Source organism: Triturus cristatus, chromosome 8, assembly GCF_964204655.1.
Source record: "Triturus cristatus chromosome 8, aTriCri1.1, whole genome shotgun sequence".
NCBI lineage: Eukaryota > Metazoa > Chordata > Amphibia > Caudata > Salamandridae > Triturus > Triturus cristatus.
Window position 1 is genome coordinate 68,750,820 of NC_140591.1, and position 23,009 is coordinate 68,773,828.

The 23,009-nt window shown below is 46.7% G+C and overlaps 1 protein-coding gene across 7 annotated transcripts in view; it reads right to left on the minus strand.

Moving 5' to 3' along the window:
* The window catches only part of LOC146801344 (CD276 antigen homolog), a 213,826-nt gene extending 194,949 nt beyond the window's left edge, over positions 1-18,877 (minus strand). For 2 of the 7 annotated variants that reach the window (XM_085620999.1, XM_085620996.1), the window contains exon 1: positions 14,840-14,953. The gene's annotated coding sequence lies outside the window, so the exon portion shown is untranslated. Of the gene's footprint in view, positions 1-14,839; positions 14,958-18,744 lie in introns of those variants that run through there. The other 5 variants (XM_085620998.1, XM_085620997.1, XM_085621002.1 and 2 more) reach the window with 4 other exon arrangements.
* Between the last annotated feature and the right edge of the window lie 4,132 nt (positions 18,878-23,009).

Below are 23,009 nucleotides of genomic sequence, written 5' to 3' on the forward strand. Positions count from 1 at the left end.
GGTGAAACGCTGGCGCTGCATATCTCGCGTGCTGCTGCTGTTGATTTAGGAGGCTGCATTGCTAGGTTTTCTTCGAGGTTATCTCAGACTCCCACTGTTGTATGACGGGAATAAACTTACCACCCACACCAGACTCTCAAGACTTTAATAAGCATTGGCAAAGCCGATAGATCTCCCCTATGCTAGAGCTATTTGCTTTGTCAAAGTACTTTTAGACATATTGCACAGCAGCACCGGCTACTGTGCAACATGGCTTAAAGATTTATTTTTTTTATTGTAAAGTGGCCAGCATTGACCGCGCCAGATCATTTTATTTTTTAAGCCATGTTGCACAGCAGCCTGCACTGCTGTGAAATATATATTTTTTTAAAGCAGGAGGGGGAGGAAACACAAGAACAAGCAGGGGAGGGAGGAGCAGTAACAAAGAGCGGGATGAGGGGTGTAAGGGACAGCAAAATGAGAGTGGTGCAGGGGAGGAGGAAGGGAGCATCAGACAGTGCGAGGGGGGATAGTGGGGGCAGGACGAAAGGGGTAAGAAGAAATAGTATCTCAATTCAGACTGATTCTGTGCTTGGTTAATCCGCCGCAGAAAGGAACAGAAGTGACTCTTGGCCTGCGCTGGTCAATTAGGAGCCAACAAAGATGAGTGACACTGAAGCCAACAAATGGTAAGCAATGGGTTGGCTCCAAGCCCCTTATAGTAAACAATAGTCTCATAAGCCAGATACACTGTGTCATAAGCGAGAGTATGTGCACGGTTGCAGCCTCAACCTAAAAACAAAGGAAAGGCCTTGTGTGCGGTCCTAGACCTGTAGTGTGCTGTCCACGAGTACAAACAAAATAGAAAAAAAGTCTGCAGTCAAAGGTAAAAATGGTAGCTGAACTTAAACGGAGGCCAGAAAGTACTTCCTCTAAACATAAAGAATAAAAACACTGCTAGTAAGTGCACAAATAGCTATCAGAATAAAAATGGCATGGCAAGAATGAAGCGTGCCAGCTCTAAGAAAGAGAGCAAAAAGCTGAAATTCAAATATTCCTTCCTTTTCTCTGACCTTTCTACTTGGAGCTGGCTGGTCTCTTCTGTGGCTTAGCACCTTTGCAAAAACTGGCATCCCCATACAAACCTTCTGTGACATAACAAGTTTAACTCACATTATCTGCTCATGTGAAGTTCCCAATTCTGTCTGAGAGGATAATGTGACAAACAACACCTCATTTTAGGTCTGGTAACCCTTCTTCACTTTTTAACTTTATTTCGATTGAATTTACAATCATAAAAAGTACATTTAAAACATTACAACATTATAAAAATTCAGTTTGCTCATTGACTGCTAAGGAAGGCAGGCATTTTACATGTAAACACTAACACTCTAAATACAAGAATAATAACACAGTAGTCAGTAAAAATTCGGTTTGCTCATTGGCTGCTAAGGAAGGCAGGCATTTTACAAGTAAACACTAACACTCTATATACAAGAATAATAGCACAGTAGTCAGTAAAATCTTAGGAAACAGTTGCCAATAGTTGGGAATGAGTTTTCAAGCAGGCTTTGAGAAAGCAGGCTACGGTTTTGGCAACGTACGGGGTGTCTAGGTATTGAAGTGCCAAAAGGGCCGGTCTGCATCTTCTCAGTCCTAAGTGTCGGAGCAATGGAACCAGCCATCGTTTCCGCGGGGATTTATAGAAACCGCAGAAAAAGGTTACATGCAGAGTTGACTGGCGAGTAAGACCGTCACAGGGACAGTTTGTTAGTTCCCGTGACCAGTCTAAGGGCACAGGCAGTGAGACAAGGCGATAAAATACATCAAACCGAAATCTGGTTAAAACATACCTCTCATAATTTGACAGAAAAAATGACAAATAAGGTTGAATGCCATAAGAAGATTGGACCATCGTTAAATGAACATTTGGCTTTTTGACAAGTTCAGAACACAAACGAAGATCGCTTAAGTGGTCAGCACATAGCTTTTTCAAAGATTTTCTGGATATGTCCAATAGAGATTCAGGGTCAGTGAAATATGCAGGGTGGTTCAAATCTGTCAAAAATTTTGAAACATATAACAGCCAAGGAATCTTTTTCCAATGGGACAAAGTGAGACAGTCAGATATTAGTGACCTAGTTAGATGACATTGCTCCTGAGTCCATATACGATGCCATAGTAGAATCGGCTGGTAACTAATGATGTCAGTCAGATACTCCCAACCGAGTTCCACATGGGTGCCGAAAGTAGGAGCACTACGGGGGAGGGCTAATATGTATTTCAGAAAGTAGTTTTCTATAATTTGTAGCTCGTCTGCGGACACATAGCCCCAGACTCCGGCGCCGTATGTAGCCACACTCATGCATTTAGCTTGGTAGATCTTCAAAAGCACAGTAGGAGCGGGCTTACCCAGTTTCCTAGAGAACGAAATCAGTGCAGATGTTGTGCGTTGAAACTGCAGTTTTTTGCTGGATATGGCAGATTTCCAGGACAGGTGGTTATCAATAAGGATACCTAGATAGGGGTAGGTAGTGGCAGTTTCTAATCTGGTCTTCTCAATAAAGAGAGATTTACATTTTTGGGCTCTCTTCCCGATATTCATAACGAAAGTCTTGGACTTATTGACTTTGAGACCAAGAGAAGACATAAATTTGCAGTATTTTTCTAGTTGGGTCTGAAGTTGATTAGGTGTCCTTGCTAGGATGACTGAATCGTCTGCATACAGTAATGCAGGGATAGGGCGGGAGCTTATGCAGGGGGGATCTTTGCTATCAACTAGCATCGCTTGCTCCAGTCCATTAGTATAGATGTTAAATAGGAATGGAGCAAGGACGCATCCCTGCCTTACGCCTTTTTCGATGTTAAAGGATTCAGTAAGCTCCCCTTTGATACCGTATCTCACACAAGCTTTTGCGTCCGAGTATAGCTCTCGGAGAAAATTCAGCAGTGCAAGATCTATGCCCAGATTTTTCAGGATCGCCCATAGCTTGGAATGAATTACGCAATCAAATGCGGAACTCAAGTCCACATAGACTAGATGAAGTTTACCGCCTTTGGCCCCAGCGTATTTGCCTATGAGTAAAGTCAGGTTTAAGGCCTGTTCCACAGTGCCCAGGCCCTCCTGGAACCCAAACTGTAAGTCAGTTAAGATCTTATTCTCTGTGGCCCAGTCCCTTAATCGCTCCAGGATTAGTCTGCCGGCAACCTTGCCTAGGGAATCCAAAAGGGAGATGGGCCTGTAGCAGGCTGGGTTGTCCCGATCTCCCTTTTTGAAAATGGGCAGGAGCACAGAAGTAGACCAAGAATCAATAAGGCCGATCTGGGTAACTGCAGACATGACCTGTGTGACAATTGGAGGCCAAAGATCTATATTGCTCACAAATATGTCTAAGGGGACCCCGTCTGGACCGGGCGCCTTACCGGTCTTTGAGGCAGTCAGTGCTGTGATTATCTCCTCTAGATCGAAGTGGAGGTCAATAGGGAAGATGTTATTGCTAGTGGGAGCTTCCGCATCTGGTCTGGGAGCCTCGGTTGTCAAGGGGTTGTCCCCGAAGATCTGCGAGTAGTGTGCTACCCATTTATCAGCGGGTACTGCCACATCTAGATGCTGTATCGCGGTTTCATCAGCTAGGAAAGGGGCCTTAACTGTTCTCCAAAACATGGTGGAGTCCTTGGTTAGAGTGCTCTGGTGTAGTTGGGCCCAGAGATTATTTTTTATTTCCCGTTTACGGGATTGCTGTGCCATCTTATAGTTTTTCCTTAAGGAGGCGATTTGGGGCTGGTCCCTGGTCGGATTGTGTAGAGCATTTTTCAGTGCACGCTGCGCTTTACGGCAACGGGAGTCAAACCACCCTCTTGAGTCCTTATCATTGTCGTGAGTCCTATGGGGACGGGTAAGCTCTTGTCTGATGACTTCTAATATCTTGACAAAGCTGGAGAGGATCAGCTGGGGGGAAGATGACGTCTCCAGACAGTGGTGGATTAAAGGAAGGGTTTTTTGGATGATCTTACTGGTGATCTCTGTGGGGTTGGTCATCGTCCACTTAACAGTATAACCGTTAATTTTATTCATCTCCAGAGAGTGCTGCGCTAAGAGGCTTGTTTTTGGGCAGGCTGAGGATGGAGTATTTAATACTATGGTTATGCTATTTGAGTAGTGGTCGCTTGAGGGGTCGGTGCCAGTTGTAAATTGCTTCAGTCGGTTGTTTAGGGATTGAGAGCATAAAATAATATCGATGATTGTGGTAGCACCTCTACCATGAAAAGTCGTCTTGAACTCTACAGCAGGACACACTAAAATGTTCGCGAATTCAAGTTCTAGTGCAAAAATACAGGTGTTTAGTGCGTGACCCACTGTACTGTGGGTGAAGTGGGCCAGGGGGACATCATGCTCGTCTAAAAGCCCACAAATACCTTTGCTATGATTGTTACACAAATACACATTGAAATCCCCACCCCACACAATATGACAATTTAACTCTTGATTCATAGCTTTTTGGTCTTGTAAATACAAAGTAATTTCCGACAGAGATTTTACACAGTCGCTGGGTGAAGAGTTATTATACATATTGATGAGATAATAACAGGAGTTATTGTCTGGAACTATTTTGAGGATTTGAGAAATTGACGAGACTAACGGAACTTCCGTGATCGTAAAAGGAATTAAGTTGGAAACATAGATGGCTAAACCGCCCTTGGATCTACCATGAGTGGACGGTAAGGAAGGGAGGTGAAATGTTTTAAAACCCTGAATATGAATAGGGTCAATTGCCCAAGTTTCTTCTAGGCAGATTAACTTAAATTTGTTGGTTACTTCCACCCAAGACTGAAGATGGATTTTCGATCTTAAGCCAGCTACGTTCCAGAATAAAATTGGAAGGTCCTGGGTTGATGAAAAAGTAGAATTTGGAGGCTGAGGTTCAGCAGAGGAATGTGGGAGTTGGGACGGGGACTGAGTGGTTATAGCAGAAAGAGGAGGGTTGGGTTTAGGCTCACTGGGTTGGGGAGTAGTAGATTGTAGATTTGGGAGCGGGTCTGCGGGGGTAGCTGACATGGTGTGACACGCGACCTGGTGGGGAGAAGATGACTGCTGTTGGGTCAGGGTGTACTGGGGAGGGGAAGACTCAAGCTGGGTACCATACAGAGATGGCGAGAAGGAGCCAGCTGCCCGAATGCTCTTACAGGGGTCTTTTGGGTTAGGAAAGACGCTGTTGTAACTGCTGTCTGTCATGGGTAGAGATGGTAGTCAGTCCACCATATCCAGGCAATCATATCGATTGGATAGTAGTGGACCTCTCCAATTGCTAAAGTGGCCTGGTGGTGGGTTGCTAAAGCCATACCCCGACCACTGGTTTCGGTCTCTGATTCCGCCCCAGTTTCCTACCCTCGTCCAGGACCACGGAGGACCTGCGTTACGTCGTGTATTAGGGGGATAGAAATACGACAGATTATGGGTAGCTATCCCTTCAGTAGAGATTTGATCACCCCAGGAGCAAATATGCTCGACTGTATTTGGATCTTCAAAATTTACTATAATACAGTCGCCCTGTGTGTTTTTTGGTAGGTTGCCTAACCAAGGCACTCTACGCACTGTAGTAACTCTGTTGTCCATAAAGATTGGGAGCGGTCTATTGTTGAACAACCAGAATATTACTTTATTTTTTAGGGACCAAACCGGTTCATCTTGGTTTGGGGGGAGTTCCGGAACCCCAGTCATTATTACTACATATGGAGAGGCCTCAGGTGGGAGATGGATAGGGGGAATCCTTCTCTTACGATTATTAGGAATGGTGTTGAATCCAGTAGCATTATTGGATTGGACAGGAGCGGGAGTGGGGGCTGTAGAGGTGGGAAGGGAAGAAGGAGGGTTTGGTAGGGAAGGTGCTGTTGGTTTAGGATTGGTTACGGGGCGGGGTGGTAAAGGGTTAGAGGATTTAGGAGGTGGTTGCGGCTTGTTTGTAGATGCTAGGGAAAAATTTTGAGTAGGCTTCTCAGGGACTTTTTGTTTGTTAGAATTGGGGTTCTGCGCGAAGGTTCCAGTTTTTAACGCTTTGGCGTTTGGAGTGTTTGAAGTAGTGGGCCTGCCTTTCGCCAAATTGGAATCCTTCTTGTTTCCTGTACTTTGGGATAGTGCAAGGGACAGTTGGGTAAGTTGAGACTGAACCATGTGTAGGGCCTTTTCTATGGGTTCCAAGTGAGATTTAAATAGATCGCCAATTCTGGTGAGCAATAGGCTGTCGTTGCTACATGCATTGATTGTAAGATTACCATTTACCATATCTCCTCCGCTGTAATTGCTACTTGAGCTGGTGCAGCTGATGTTCAGATTAGCAGGAATAGAATCCACTATTTGAACATTTGACAGTGAAGGAGAATGATGGAGGGATGAAGGGTTGGGGTTTTGCGGGGGAAAATTAGAGGCAAGAGGAGTTACAGGGATGGTTGTAATAGGAGGAATGGTGGAATGGGGGAGCTTAGTGGTTGTCTTCTTCTTTGATTTTTTAGGGATTGCTCCTTCTCGTATACCCCTAGCCATTGAGGAAGAGGGGGTGTTATCTAGTTGAGTAACAAAAATAGCAGGAGATTTTTCCAGGAAGAGATGGGAATCAGACAAGTCTAAAGATGCAGAAAGGTCCACTGTGCAGGGAACAGTGTGCGTTTCTGCATGCACTGTCACTGGAGGAGGTAGATCAACAGGACGTAAGGGGGTTTTTGCAGTGGCCAGTAGGCCCATCGAAGAGCGTCTGGCAATCATCAAGTCCTGTGAGATCCTCCGATCCAGTAGGATAATGCCCTGCTCAATAGCATCGTTGGCTTTAGTTATAAATTGGTCAATTGGGCCAATGACCTCACCAGCGGATTGAGCCTGCTTTTTAACTGTGTTCCTAGTGGTTCTCGGGGACATTGTACCGTGAGAATTATTACGATAGTGAGGAACAATGAATATTCTCAAGCCAATAGTAAAAAGTTAATGTGAAATGACAGTGGCAGAATATTAAAGCACGAACTGCAAATGGGGTGGCCCAGACCAGTCCTGCCCGGTCTTGAACGGGCTTAAACGGGCCCGCCCTTGGCCCGGGCTTCGCCCGCTCTTCTCCCCGCGCGCGTCCCGCGTTGCGTTTGGGGCTGGTCAGTTTATAGTGAGACAGTTAGGGGGCGTGGCCTCCGGGGGAAGAGGCACCAGCTGTTGGATGTAGGGGCTGCTGGTCCTCGCAGTCCCCCGGTGAAGCCAACAGGTAGCCCTGGAGTCTGGTGCACGCTGGGAGCGTGCAGGCTGTCCGCCGATTGCGGAGAAGCTCCCACCAGCGGCACGACCCTTCGTGATCAAGACAAGTGGCAATGCGCCCTCCGTGAGCAGCGTTCCGTGATCCTTCCTTGTGGCAGGTAGAGTGATTAAAAAATGAGCGGCACCCGCGAAGCGGGTGTCGCGAAAAGTAAGTAGGCGTCTGAGGGGGGCGTGGCCTCCGGGGGAAGAGGCACCAGCTGTTGGATGTAGGGGCTGCTGGTCCTCGCAGTCCCCCGGTGAAGCCAACAGGTAGCCCTGGAGTCTGGTGCACGCTGGGAGCGTGCAGGCTGTCCGCCGATTGCGGAGAAGCTCCCACCAGCGGCACGACCCTTCGTGATCAAGACAAGTGGCAATGCGCCCTCCGTGAGCAGCGTTCCGTGATCCTTCCTTGTGGCAGGTAGAGTGATTAAAAAATGAGCGGCACCCGCGAAGCGGGTGTCGCGAAAAGTAAGTAGGCGTCTGAGGGGGGCGTGGCCTCCGGGGAAGAGGCACCAGCTGTTGGATGTAGGGGCTGCTGGTCCTCGCAGTCCCCCGGTGAAGCCAACAGGTAGCCCTGGAGTCTGGTGCACGCTGGGAGCGTGCAGGCTGTCCGCCGATTGCGGAGAAGCTCCCACCAGCGGCACGACCCTTCGTGATCAAGACAAGTGGCAATACGCCCTCCGTGAGCAGCGTTCCGTGATCCTTCCTTGTGGCAGGTAGAGTGATTAAAAAATGAGCGGCACCCGCAAAGCGGGTGTCGCGAAAAGTAAGTAGGCGTCTGAGGGGGGCGTGGCCTCCGGGGGAAGAGGCACCAGCTGTTGGATGTAGGGGCTGCTGGTCCTCGCAGTCCCCCGGTGAAGCCAACAGGTAGCCCTGGAGTCTGGTGCACGCTGGGAGCGTGCAGGCTGTCCGCCGATTGCAGAGAAGCTCCCACCAGCGGCACGACCCTTCGTGATCAAGACAAGTGGCAATGCGCCCTCCGTGAGCAGCGTTCCGTGATCCTTCCTTGTGGCAGGTAGAGTGATTAAAAAATGAGCCAGACAACACAAGCTGTCAGGTTGGAAAAGACCTCTTGTGGGCTTACCAAGAACTTACAGAGGGCTTTTACCCCACCCATTGCTTACTATCAGTTGACTTTTCTGTCACTCGATTGCTTGTTTCTTATTTGACGAATTCCCTTCTCTATCCCGTTCCATCATATGGTTGTCCCTCCCCTGGAGCATAGTCTCTTTACCATTATTTTGCTTGGCCAACTTGTATTCGTCCACCACTCACTTTTAGGAAACTATTTTTAAATTTTTGTTTGAATACTCCATGAAAGTGCATGTGTTTTTAGCCCTCTCCTGTGTGCGCTATACCCCTCACTATTTTTTGACACTTCAATCCTCGCTCGGTGTTGGTTTCTTCACAGTGTGCTTTTCTCCCACCACACCATCCCCCAACTCTCCGTGTTGCTTTATCCCTCCTGTGCTTCTCTTCCCCCACCCACTGTTTTATTATCTCCCTCGTGTGCTGCATTTTCCTTCTCCGCGTTTCATTTTTAATTTAAAACTCCCTTTTCCCACTCCCCATTGCTTCCCCAGGCTCCTCAGTTGCGAGTTGGAGGGGCAAGCATCAAATTGCTGTTATTGCTGTTGCCGCCCCACTGTTCAGCATTGCCAAAACGCACTGGCCAATCCAGCAGGCCACAAAGGCAAGACCTATTGGCTTTGTCAATGCTTGGTAATACAGCATGAAGCTTTAATAGGGTTCTCATCGCCATGAGTACCCGTACACAAGCTGTGGATGCTCACTGCACTCAGCACTGGAAGCAGTATAAAGCATGCTCCAGGCCCAGTCTGCCAACCGTCGCGCAGTGGTGCTGCCCAGTGGCATTCCACTATGGCAGCTGCATATCACACCTCTCAGCCCCCCTCAGGCATGCAGCATGGACATCATTGAGGGGTCGCCAGGGGTCGCAGCTGCACTGCAAAATCTGTGCCTGGGACAGGGGGCAGCTCTTCCTAATGGACGCTGGTTGGAGCTCCACTTGCCTGTTTTTTGTCAATTTGTTTTTATTATACAAGTAGTGAAAAATATTACTCACTATTAGCGTAATACAAAATGGAGTACATTAGCTGGAATCTGACCCTATCTGGAAGTTAAGTAAAAAATGCTGTTAAATGTGTGTTGTAAGCATGCTTGCGGGTGAGAGTGTGTTTATGTGAGCAAGAGTGTGTGAATATGTTAGTATGTGTGAGCATGTGTGTGTGAGTCAAAGTAAAGGTCAAATGACGGGCAATGTCACTTCCGCTACCCCTGGCATTTTGGTGAATTGACATCCATGCATGGCAGACAGTGTCTCTACACAAGAATGTGTGTTCCTTTTTACTAGATCACAAGTGTACAGCGAACACTACATGAGAGTGAATTTAAAACATGTAAGTCAAACATAGGTCCAGTAGGATCACATTTTTCCCAGAATTTCAGAATAAATACTATGTGCGCGAACGCCATTTAGATTCAGTGAATCTATATTTATATAATGTGGTTATCCTGAATAGTAGGAATTCTCTGGCTACCATGGACCTGGGAGGGACACCTCAGGTAAAGAACTGTATATTGAGGGTAACTCTTGTTACAGGAATAAGGGATTGAAATGCGTAAGACAATACAAAAAAAATTTGAAGTAGGCAATACGTAGTTGTAAGAAATCAGATTATTATTTGTGGGTCGGTGACGTGCCACCTCAATGAATAATCACAAGCTTTGTCCACATGCACCCTTAAAGTCACTAAATTAACCTGAACTCCCCCCTCCCGCGGTGGCTATGGTACAGAGCAAACAGGCCTAACTTATGGAAATGTGTAGAGTGGTTATGCACTGCCAAAACACTGATAAAGTGAGAATTCAAAACAATAAAAATCCCAAACTGAATTAGAAAAGTAGAGTAAAATGTAATAAACAAAGTGGCACCAAAATGACAAAAATCCAATAAGGGGAAATCGAAGATATAATTTTAAAACATTTTTGAGTAGAAATAGTGCAAATTAGCACAAAGCATCAATGATAGTCACTGGTCGCAATAGACCAGGACCCAGATGCAACTGGAGGCGGACCACAATGGAGCGCGGGTCGATACACTAACCAGATTCGTCCTAGTCAAAGATGTTACCTGCTGACTTTGTCCTTTAAATGCTAATCCACCACAGGAGAACACTTCTAAAGCCCTCCAAGACCTCTGGGAAGGCATGTAGAGACTCACAGGGTGACAGGCAGAGGGCAACAGCAGGGCCCAGTCCAGGACCAGTAGTCACTGGTCAGCTGGATACTTCCAGGAAAAAGCCTCTTGCAGCTTGTTGTATCTCAGCAGCTTGAAGTGGAGATCAGGCTCAAGACCCCTGGAGTCCAAATCTTTGCCCTGGGTAGAAAGAGGGAGCAGGTCCAGTTCTGAACTAGGTGCTTGGAAGTGCCACGTTTATGCCTGTAGTGGATGTGAATGACTCCTGGGCAAGCCCTCTCTAATGGGGTAAATATTCCCAGGGCTAGCCCTACCCAATTTCCGGCATTTTAAAATGGCAAAATTCTATGACCACATTGACCTTGGCTTGTGAGGCTGGGTGTGAGTATGGGAGTGTACTATATTAACCCTAGTTTCCTCCCACATCTAAACTAAAATCCAGCCTGAAGCAGTCCCTGTACCCACAAAAAACACAGAGCCTGCGGTGGATGCACAAGAATTGCCCTGGCTTGCTTTTCTATCCCTGTTTAAGTGTGGCCCAAGGGTTACATGTAAACCCAGTGACAGAAGTGTGGTAGAACAAAAGCAGAGTCCTTCAGCAAGCAGGCCGTGGATCACAAGAATGGTCTTGACATCCTGTTCTCTCCCCTTTCGCGTGTGCCCCTAAGAGAGGCTTTTACTGGTCAAAAAAATGATTTTGACAGTTTGCAGAGCATGTTTTACACTGTTACAGTCAGTCGATAGTGGTAGGCCTGAAGCCACGGTTGTGCAGCCACTGGTGTGGATGGCACAATAGGTGCCGCAGTCCACTGGTATGTAATTAAGAAAGAAGGGCTGACCTCTACAATTCCCAGAACCTTGAGCGTACGCTAGACAAACAACAACGATTCCACGCAATAAGAAGTTCATTCTTTTACAGGTGAGAATTTTTAACATTTCAAAGCTCAATTAGTGAACCAGACACACAAACAATTATCGAAAATTTTGACTGCTATTCAAAAAGTGCTCAGTGCTCATGAGTGTTCAGAGAGTGCTAAATGGCAAACAAATAATACAGTGTCTACACAAATAAAATGACCAAAGGAGGAGATAATCAATGTTCCTTAATGTCCATTCAATTATTGGTCAATCAATGGGTTGAATCATATAGGTTTCATTCACCCTTTATGCCGATGGCGTTTCGCCCCCAACCTTGTTATGGATCATCATCAGGACAGTTAAAATTCATACGGAGCAGCAAGCCACGTTTGCATGAATCTTAGTGGGAATGTTCCGCTAGTAAGGACTTGGCAAAAACAGGATTATCAGGCACATGCATCAAGCACAAAACCGGTCGCAAACGGGCAGCTTCTCAGAATCTGCCCCTTTGCGACCAGTATTTTTGCATTTGGGATGCATCATCCCAAATGTAAAAATCGCTATTTAAGGAATCTCAAAATAGCGATTCCTTAAATAGCGATTGCATTTAAGGAATCCTTAATTGAGATTTCTTAAATGCAATGCATTACAGTTTTAAAAATAGCGATTTCGCTATTAGCGTGAGCAAATTACCATGAAGCTGGACTTCATGGTAATTTGCTAAAACTTAGAAAAATGCACTTATTTCCTTTTTTTCTAAGTTTCATGTTGCGCATACACATGCCCTTAGAGCATGTGTGTATGCAACATATGTGCAGAGTTAACATACATGGGTGCAATAGGGTGTCATTTTGACACCCTTGCACCATCGAAATTGCGGGAGCAATTTGCGAGTACCTACTGGTACTCGCAAATTGCTCCCGCAATCTCCAATTCATTCCTATGGGCCTGGAGGCCCATAGGAATGAATGGGAAGACATTCCATAATTGCGACTCGCAATTTGCTAGTCGCAATTAAGGAATTTGTGGGAATCGCTATTTCTTTAGCGATTCCTACATGCATAGGGTTTTGCTATTCCTTAATTGCGATTCCCTAATAATCGCAATTATGGAATCGCAAAACCCTATGATGATGCATGTGCTTGTATGACTCAGTCTTTCAAGGTGTTCAATCCTAAAGACGAGGCATCAATAATTAGCCTACTGTGCGGCTGAGGTACATTCAGCCAGCCGTGGCACAGGGCGTCACACAGAAACAGTTGCAGCAGTCGGCATCCATTGTTAGCTATCTAGCAGTCCACTAGTGGCATTTAACTTCTAGGCTCTGGGTACACTTCCAGGCCCTAGTTACACTGTGTACCATGTACTAGGGACTTATAGGGAAGTTGAATATACCAAGTAGGAGTATGACACTGCAACCATGTTAAAAGAGGGAGTGCAGGCAATTTACTACTGTTTAGCATTGGCAAATTGCACAGAGTCCTAAAGCCAGTAAACATATAGGTTACAGCAAAAGGCAAAGAAATCTGGGATTACCACAGAGACAAAGTAGATTCCTACAATAGTACAATCAAGGAGACTGTGAATAGTAGGACATGCACCATGTGCGGTTAAGGATGCCTACAGATGGGGCGGGGGGGTAAATGTAGGTCCAGGAGGGCCGGATCCTTGTCAACTTTTCAAGGTCATATTAGCTACATTTACTCTTTTGAAAGAGCAGTAGTTATCCTGAAAATGTCAAATTGGTCTGGCCCTTCTGGACTTCTTCAGGACATCCCTGTTGCGGGGAACTGCAGCCTAGACACTCGAACTAGGCAACCGAAGGTTGTTCTATGAAATTAGGAAGAAACAGGACAGTGAGCTTGATAACCATCTGCAAATTGTAGTCTTGCTGGATGAGATTATTTTAAAATTAACCCAATGAACAGGACTAGTTTAATTTTAGTGGATGGATGCAGGTGGGTAAGGATGCACCTTGCCTTTTACACAAGTGTGCCCCACTTTCTATTTTGAAGTGGGCGGCCACATCAACCTTCAGCTGCCCTGCCCTATACCCAGTGCTTACTTTTCAGTCAACAGCTCATTCCATTCTGAAGGGTGTAGTTTGACTTTCAATACTGCAAGCATGATAAAAGAACCCGGATATATAATGTACTCTGGCCGAAACGTCCAGGCTTGCTTGGAGGTGTCGCACATGATGGAGTACTTAGCAGGAAACATCCTTTACGACAGAATACCTTTACCACACATGATAAATACATAAGATAAGTGTAGAGATATAGATATTGGGTTTAAGGGTGGTAAGGGAAATTTTAGGGTTTAGGGGTGTGTAGTGGTAAAAGGTGGTAAGGGCAATTTTAGGGTTTAGGGTTGGGTAGTGGTAAAAGTAGTTTTGGGGTTTTGGAGTGGGTATTGGTATACAGTGGTAAGGGTAATATTAAGGTCTAGGGGTGGATAGTGTAAAGGGTGGTATGGTTAATTTTGGGGGTAAGTGATGGGTAGTGGCATAAGGTGGTATGAGGAATTTTAGGATTTAGTGGTGGGTACTGGGTAATTTTAGGGCTTAGGGGTGGGGAGTCGTTTGGGGGTCTGGGTAATTTTTGGGTTTAGGTGTATTTAGTGGTATAGGGTGGTAAGGGTGTGTTTAGGGGTGGGTAGTGGTAAAGGGTGGTAAGGGTAATTTTAGGGTTTAGGGATGGGTAGTGGTATAGGGTGGTAAGGGTAGGTTTAGGGGTGGGCAGAGATAATGTCATACACCCGTACTTAAAGACCATGCAGTCTCCACATACGTATTTTCCCAAATATCCAAAGCTTAACTCTCAATCGCTGCCATGTGGCCGAGTGTAATCTGTCACTGGTCCTGGCTTCTAACCAAGAACACTTTGCCTTCCTATACTTCCAAAAGTTAACCTTGTAATACTGCCTACGAAACTACAAATCCCAGAATGCACAGCTATACTAGTTAGAAACCTCATCCTGCTGAAGGCGTGACGTGAGGACAGCTGACAGCTAAAACTCTGGAACTTTAGTCGAGCACCTGAAAAGTTCTAACAAGCTGCAGGGAATGTTAAACAAACAGCATGGAGAGAGAAACAAACAGCAGGGAGAGAGAAACAAACAGCAGGGAGAGAGAAACAAACAGCAGGGAAAGTTAAACAAACAGCAGGGAAAGTTAAACAAACAGCAGGGAAAGTTAAACAAACAGCAGGGAATTAGAAACAAACAGAAAGAGAAACAAACAGCAGGGCGAGAGAAACAAAGATACAAAGAGCAGGGAGAGAGAAACAAAGAAACAAACAGCAGGGAGAGTGTAACAAACAGCAAGAAAAGTTAAACAAACAGCAGGGAGAGGGAAACAGATTGCGCGACGCACAGAGCAAGAAGAAAGCGGAACTCCGCGCTCTGTCAGAACACGGCACAGCCGCACCCTGGGTCGTGTATTTTACGACATCCCATTATTAATGTTATTTTAAATAAAATGCCACTTCACGAAGCATGGGTGTACGAATACTCACAGCGGAAGAGTAGCAGTCCTCGTACTTCTCCATCCACGTTCCCACCTACACCATTCAGAAGAAATACACCAGTAACTCTCAGCTGACGCCACGCCCACGACTCCATGGCACCGCCTCCACGTGACGTAACCTCAATAACACGTGCCAGAAAATTGTGAACGCCAGCCAGGGACGCAGCAAGGGAAACATTTGGGGATTTCTCAATCTTACAATCATATCGTATGCGGGGGAGAGATATATTATGCAGAAGTATGCGGTAAACTCGAACTACGGATTGATGAAACGCACGCATCCGAGCCAGCACCCTATCCCCCCCAAGAGCGTCTGTGGAGAAAATCAAATGCGAGTGGACTCTAATTCGCTGATCAGATTCAGGGGTCCATAGATTAGAAATCCGAATTAAATTAATAGACTTGCTGTCAAAAAAGCCAGGAATGGCTGAACGTGTATATCGTGCGACAAATTTCCACATTGCAACAGCATAGGTTTTTTTCTCCTTTTTTTTCATTTGCAGTGGTCTGTAATTAGATTTTTTTATAGTGTTTACTACCCCTGGTGAGGCGTTGAATGTTAACCCCGTCCTCTTTTTTGAGCCAGGCATACAGAATTACACCGATTACTTACCGGTAATCTTCATTACTCTCAGTCCTACTCCGCAGTCATTACATCATGAGGATGACTCCACCCCCTGGACTAAAAAAACTACAGGAGAATTCTATCAAGCCCCACCTTCCTGGGTACCATATAAGGCATGGATTTACCCAGAATACTCCTGAAATATCAAAGCAAAATCCAAGGCTCTTTGGGGGGAGGGGGGGACGGATCATAATGACTGTGATGAGGACGAGTAGGGCTAAGAGTAATGAAGCTTATCGATTTTCTGAACATGGTAAGTGGACGTGAGGCTGACCGTTTGTAGTCAGGGGTGGACACCCAGTGCCGCAGCTGGAGATAATGGAATGCGTTGGGTGCGGGAAGAGAATAATCCTGTTGGAGTTGGTTGAAGGGGACAATCCCCATAGAGTCGAAGAGGGAGACCACCCACTTCACCCCTGTTTGCGTTAGTGACTGCAGACCTCCGAGCCACATCCAGGGGGGAAGTCGGGGTTATCCACAATCGGCGACATCGGGGAGGGGAACGTCGCCAGGCCAAGCCTGACAGCAACACCATCCCAAACCTTCATAGTCAAGGCCATCACTGGTGAGGAGTACAAACCCCAGGCCCAATGCCTCCCACCATATATTGATACCGGCAACCGTCTGGTCCATACAGGACCAGTGCTTTTCGGAAAGAGGCCTATTCCACTCTACGATATATTGAAGTTGTGAGGCTTGGAAATAACAAGTAACCAGGGCGAGCCCTAGACCTCCCTTCCCCTTAGACCGTGAAAGTTGCCTGTAGTGGGGACGCAGTCTTTTACCACCCCAGACAAATTTGTTGATGGCACATTGCAACAAAAGCAGCACCAGGGGGAGGGAGTCAAGGGCAAGTTCTGAAAGATGTACAGAATATGCACGAGTACAGTCATTTTGACTGCCGCAATGCAGCCTTACCAGGTCAGCCGTAGGCGACTCCAAAAGGTAAATGACTTACCCGTCTGGTGGAGGAGGGAACCATAATTTGCCGCCAGTGTCTTCCATATAGTGGGAGCGAGCTGAATGCCCAGATAGGATATGGTGTCTGTCGTCCAAGCCAAAGGGAACTGGGCGCGAAGTGCAGCTTTGTGCGGAGGAGAGACTGACAGGTTTAGGATCTGTGACTTTGTCAGGTTGACTTTAAACCCAGAGACCTCTTCAAATAGTTGAAGCTCACCAAGCAGGGGCAGCAGAAAAGTCAATGGGTCCGTTACCGAGACCGAGAGGATAAAGTCATCACGGTACGGACTGATGGTGTGAGTTTTAGCGCCAAAGCGGATGCCGGAGATCTGCCCGTTATCCCGAACTCTCTGCGCCATCGGCTCCATGTAGAGCACAAAGAGGAGTGGTGAGAGAGGGCGCCCCTGACGGATGTCACGCGCTATGGGGAACATGGCAGACATCTTTTAGTTTTTATAGCTCTACTTTTACTTGCGGGTGGATTTGCTGTGGTATTCAATGATGCCTTATCTGGATTTATGCAAGGATCGATAAGTAGCTGTATCGGGCATTAGTGACAGCCGAGTTCAGATAAATTGTTGTCAAGCTTGCACGCGTGCACTGTCTGGGAAAAGGAATGGGGCTTTGCACCTCTGTGGCGTGGCAGCGGATCAGTATTCGGTGGCGGAGCCTCTCCATGAAAGTTTTACTTTGTCTTTTGTCGTTATTGCGCCATGGTTGTAAATGTTCCTCCAGGCAGCTGTAATCCCACCAAGCACTTCATAGATGTCATGAGTTCCACTACATGTGCACCATCCAGAAGAATCTTCACACCTGTCCCCAGTATCCCTCTCTCCAGCTCATGGGTGGCACTGGGGTCTGGCGAAGGGAAGCCAGGGGAGAGGGGAATGGGAAGAGAGAAAGGAAATGTTTGCAGACAGAAGAGTGGACAGGTGAGCTTTCTTGTGACACTTGTCCTGACCCAGCTTTTCCTCTTGAGATGCTTCTTTGAATTCTGGATTTGTTGAAGACTTTGCGAGAAGTCACAAACCATTCACTTACAATGGAGGATGAGCTTGTTACTTTGCATTCCCCTGGTTTAACCACCTCAACTTCGCAGCTAGCCGGCCTCCAGTCACATGCACCAGGCACCATCCAAACAGAATCTTCCTCGGGGCAAGAAAGACATGCAATCGACTGCGGCTTTCCCCAGCCTGGCAACTCCACCAAACCCTATCAGTAAAAAGTGAATATATCACTGCCCAGCAGCAGTCCCGCTTTATCCAGCAAAGTGTCGCTGGCTTCGGCTATTCTCAATGTGCCCAAGACAAGTCCTACCATCCTTCATTTTCTGTCTGTCCCAGGTAGAGAAGGCCTAGCAATCCACTCCCTGGGTGCGGGCATAGGTCGAAAAATGCTAGATACTTACCTTGCCAAACATCTGCTCAGGCACATCTGCAGCTTTTCCACCTCAGGCTGAGCTACATTTCTCCTGACCTTATAAAGGGTATTATTTTTTTGAGAAGGTCATGCAAGGCCTACACCTTTCCTGCCTTTAAAAATGGAAAATGCATAAATGAGTTTTCATTTGTGTGTGTCTTTTTTTTTTTAAGAGAGTTTTATATAGCGCGAACTAGACCCGAATCGGGTATCAGAGCGCTTTACACGAGCACCAGAAGGACCCATTCAATGTCCCTCCTTGCTGTCAGTCATGGGGACAGCCTGACAGCACAGCGAGTTAAAAGCAGGAGTGAGATTTCCTAAGGAAGCTTGCCTGTGCTGGAACTGTAATGATAATATTGTGTCTGTCCATTGTGAAGGCCGGCTTAGCACTAAAGTCCTGCAGGCAGCAATGTGTGATGTCTGCGGTGAGTGATGGTGCACCCATGTGCCGTTTAAATAAACGAGGAAATATACGAGTTGCTGCTTAATTGTTTTGAATCACAAAATAAATATATGGGCAAATATCAATAGGAGGAGAAAATAATAGGAATAACGGTAGCTGTAACGGTGATAAAACTGAATACCACAAAAGCAGGAGCCCTGATACCATTTGCAACGAACATTGGGTAAATACAAAGCATCATGGAATATTTCAAACTGATATTAAGCAGTGGGATCTGAAGAATGAGTGAAAGAGGATAAAATGGGAAATGTAAATACAAACATGACACAGAGAAGCAGGGCCGAGGCCCAGCGGGCTGGATGGACTGCAGCTGCACGGGGCTAGGACGGGGCCAGGCAGAGCCAGCTGGGATGCACCAATTGAGGCAGCACAAGGGGGAAACCCCGCCATCTTTCACACTCCTAGCAATAGCCACGCGCCTCACCTGCACCCGGAAGTCTCCCCCGGGATGTTTTCAGGCCTCTGCTGGGACTTCTCTCTCTGTGGGCCTCTGAGGGCGGCCCTAGCGTCAGGTGTTTGTGTACCCCAAGGCCCGAGGTTGCCTCCATAGACGTTCATTCTGGAGTGAGACGCACGAATGTGCCAGTGTCACGCGCCCGCAGTTGAGTTAAGACAGGCCGCATGTTGTCTTTGGCACTGTGAGAAGCGTCACAGGGTTGAAGCTGCCTCGCAGGGCAAGCATCCAGTAGTCAAGCAACAAATGAGGGCAGACGCCGGGAACTATGTACACACTTACATAACACAAGAGAACAGTGTCTAGCATTTAATTGCCAGTGACACGCAGATCCAGGAATGCAACCACATACTATGCTGTCCCCAATGAGAAGTGCTGTACTCTCTGTCGCACCATTTGCATCATCTTGAGGCCCTCTTCAGCCAACTTTGTGGCTACATAAAGAATCTTTATTGCACATCGTTTGTGTGCGCCCGCGCCTACTACAAGCACCGCGAGCTCTGCTGAACCCACTGTTCTTAGAAGCAGGCGTGAGCACGCGCTGCCAGGGCATCAGGCTGCTCGTCGTGTGCCATCCTGTGGCACTAAGGGGGGCCGCCCTCTTAGGAGGGCCCCCTGTGTGGGCCCGCGCCTACTACAAGCACCGCGAGCTCTGCTGAACCCACTGTTCTTAGAAGCAGGCGTGAGCACGTGCTGCCAGGGCATCGGGCTGCTCGTCGTGTGCCATCCTGTGGCACTAAGGGGGACCGCCCTCTTAGGAGGGCCCCCTGTGTGGGCCCGGGGCAGCCCTGCATTGTTTGTTTATCCGCAGATCAATTCCTTTAATTTGTCGTCTTACCAATTTTTTGATCCTGGCCGATAATATGTGGAAATCTGCAACATAAATGGGCCCCCTTCAATGGAATGCTGACACTTTGCTGAATCCTGAAAACAAAGAGAGGATGTTTAGCCCCTCAGCACTGCCTTGCATAGGCCTCCATTACTGTTATTATTAGTATGCAGCCGCCTGCTGGTCTTTGTTCGTATGAAAGACATATTTACTGCACCTGCTTAATGACAGATGTAGATACTAGTTCCAATCCAGAATGAGTTGATAAACTCTACGCGCTTTAGTATTTTCGGGTTCTGTTTGTGGCGCATGATTGGCATTGTTTTAGGAGCTCATCTTTGGCTTATTTTCTAAAGTCTTGGCTGCACTGATAACTTAAGCACCTTAGCGCCAACCTGCCCTGACCCTTGAACTCTTGAATGTGCAGCTCGCGGTGTCCATATTGAGTGGACTCCAAGCTCTTTGCGTTCACTGTTCATGATGGATAGTGTTTGTAGGTGCGAATGTTCAGCTTATTTTACAATGTTTTCGAGTGGACTCTACATGTTGAAGCCCCTCAGCGTTACTTTGCGCTAAACTTTGAACGATGATTGACAATGTTTTAGAAGCAGTCTTTACAGACTTGATGAATGTGTAAATTCCTCTTTTGTCAGACGAGATATGGCTGTAGCCAAGCATTTAATGTTTTCATTGCTTGATTCTGACTGTGGTCCATGTACTGTTCTGAGAAGCGCAGTAATGATCTTATTTACATACATTGTAATGATTTTTATTAATCTGGCAATAAAATGCTCTTCATCCATCTCCACCGTGAACATTGGTCCTTTGTTGCCGCATGCTTCCAGGGGCCCTCCCTGTGAGTGTATGGAAGACAAGTTCTCATCCCTACCTGAGAATCATCTCCTTTTAGCCCCCTACTCCCAGTCACTGCTCAGATAAATAACCAAGATTGTTGCATATATTTCGACTATTTTGCCTTCTATTCCCCAGTTAGATTTTTTTTGCAGTTGTATATAGCACAAATTTGACCCAAAGGTATTGGAGTGTTTACATGAGCACCCATTACATTTCACACAAACGCATTCATTTTTATTATTATTACTTTTTTTAGTCACGGGGAGATTACATGATTTGCTCAAACTCACAGGATGTTAAGCCTACGCTAAGACTGGAACATTGTTCCTCAGTTCCAAAGTCGGCAGTGCTGGCCATAACGCCACATCCTCTCCTAGTTCTAACTTTTCACTGTTTATCCCTCCTTCCCAGAGGATACGGCTACCAGGCCCAGTACCTCCAACGGTAAATCTTCAACTAGATCCCTCTAAGTGCCTCCACTTATTGGTGAGGCATCATCCCATTCTACTCACATCATCAGCACCAGAAAATAAGAGACACCAAGAAAAAAGCAATAATGGACCTCACATCAAAGGGAGATCCAGCAGCTGCAAGAAGATCTTCTCGATCATTAAGGATTTCACAGTGCCCTCAGCCATTGCCAACAACATCCCTGCCTCCCGACAACTCTGCGACAACCTATGCAACTTCTTCCACAGTATAATGGCAAACATCTACAGCAACTTCGCATACCAACCCAACTACTGAGAACTCATTCCTAACCTACCCACCACCAACCAATATGGCCACCTGACCAAATGGATAACCCTAACGATACAGCTGCAATCATGCGGACCATCCGCTCAGGGGCCCCAACAGACCCATGCCCCAACAACATCTACAACCTGGGAACATCACCAATCAGCAATACCTTGTCACACATCAACACCTCCATCACGTCATCCACTTTCCCAGATGAATGGAAATGTGCAGAAATCAACGCCCTCCTCAAGAAGCCCACAGTCGACCCAAATCAACTGAGCAACTTATGACTGATTTCCCTGCTTCCGTATCCAGCCAAAGTAATTGAGAAAGCCATCAACAAGCAACTCACAACCCACCTCAAACTTCACCATCTTCTAGGCAACATGCAGTCAGGATTCAGAAAGAACCACTGTACTGAGACAACACTCATCGTGGCCACCGACGACATTTGAATTATCCTGGATCAGAGGAGAAACAGCAGCCTGGTCGACCTCTCCACGGCCTTAGACACCGTCTGCCATAACACCCTCATTCCACTAGATTGGCATACAAGGATCCACTTTCAGCTGGATCTGTTCCTTCCTCACTGGAAAAACCCAAATGGTCAGGCTACCACCCTTTACATCAGAGACCAAGAATCTGATAGGCAGAGTCCCACAGGGATCATCCCTCAGCCCCACCCTTTTCAACATATACATTACACCGCTCGCCACCATCATCCAATCACAAGACATTACCGTCATCTCCTACACTGATCACACCCAACTCATCCTCCCCCTAATACACAAGACAACCACCACCAGAACCAGCTTCACCAGCTGCTTGACCATGGTAGCAGACTGGATGCAAACCAACTGTCTGAAGCTCAACTCCGACAATATGGAAGTACTGGCACAATAAGAACTCACTATGGGACTCTACCTGGTGGCTTTCGGAGCTAGGACCAACATCCACAGACCAAGCAAGAAAACTAGTAATCACCCTTGACGACCAGCTTAACATGATGGCTCAAGTCAAAGCAGTGTGCACCTATTGCTTTCACATCCAATGCATGCTGCGAAATATCTTCAAATGGTTGCCTATGAACACCAGACGGACTGTCACATAAGCAGTCATTACCAGCAGGAAGGACTAGGGCAACACTCTCGATCGCAGTATGTCCAATCAACTTCTACTCAAACTCCAGACCATCCATGACACCGCTGCAAGGCTCGTGCTCAATCTCCCGTGCCGCACCCACATCACACCTCCCCTCGGGAAGCTTTACTGGCTTCCCATTCACAAGCGCAGCCAATTTAATCTTTATAACGCACACATACAAAGCCCTACACAACACAGAACTAGAATAACGGAACAATCGCATGCACCAATGACCGACGCTCTGCCTCACTGTCACTCACACACATTCCCCTCAACCACAAAAGCAAACCTGGAGCTCACTCATTCTCCTACATCACACTCAAGACATTGAACACCCTCCCTCAACACATCAGAGCCTCCTCCTCCCTTCTTGAGTTCTGCAAGAAGCTGAAGACCTGTCTCTTTGTGTAAGCACCTTGAGGACCACACACCTACACACCTCAAAACCCCCTCGGGTGATTAGAGCACCATACAAATCAACATAACATTACAACATCCCTGTTCTAAAATCGTGATAGACCTTTCCACAGCCCCCACTCAGCTGATTTCTCAACAAGAGACAGTCCATCCCTTCCCATTCCTAAGTACATTCCCGCAAAACTATTCTATTGCTCTGGAAAATTATGAAATATAGATTTGTTGTTCCATTCCAGGAGAATGAAACATT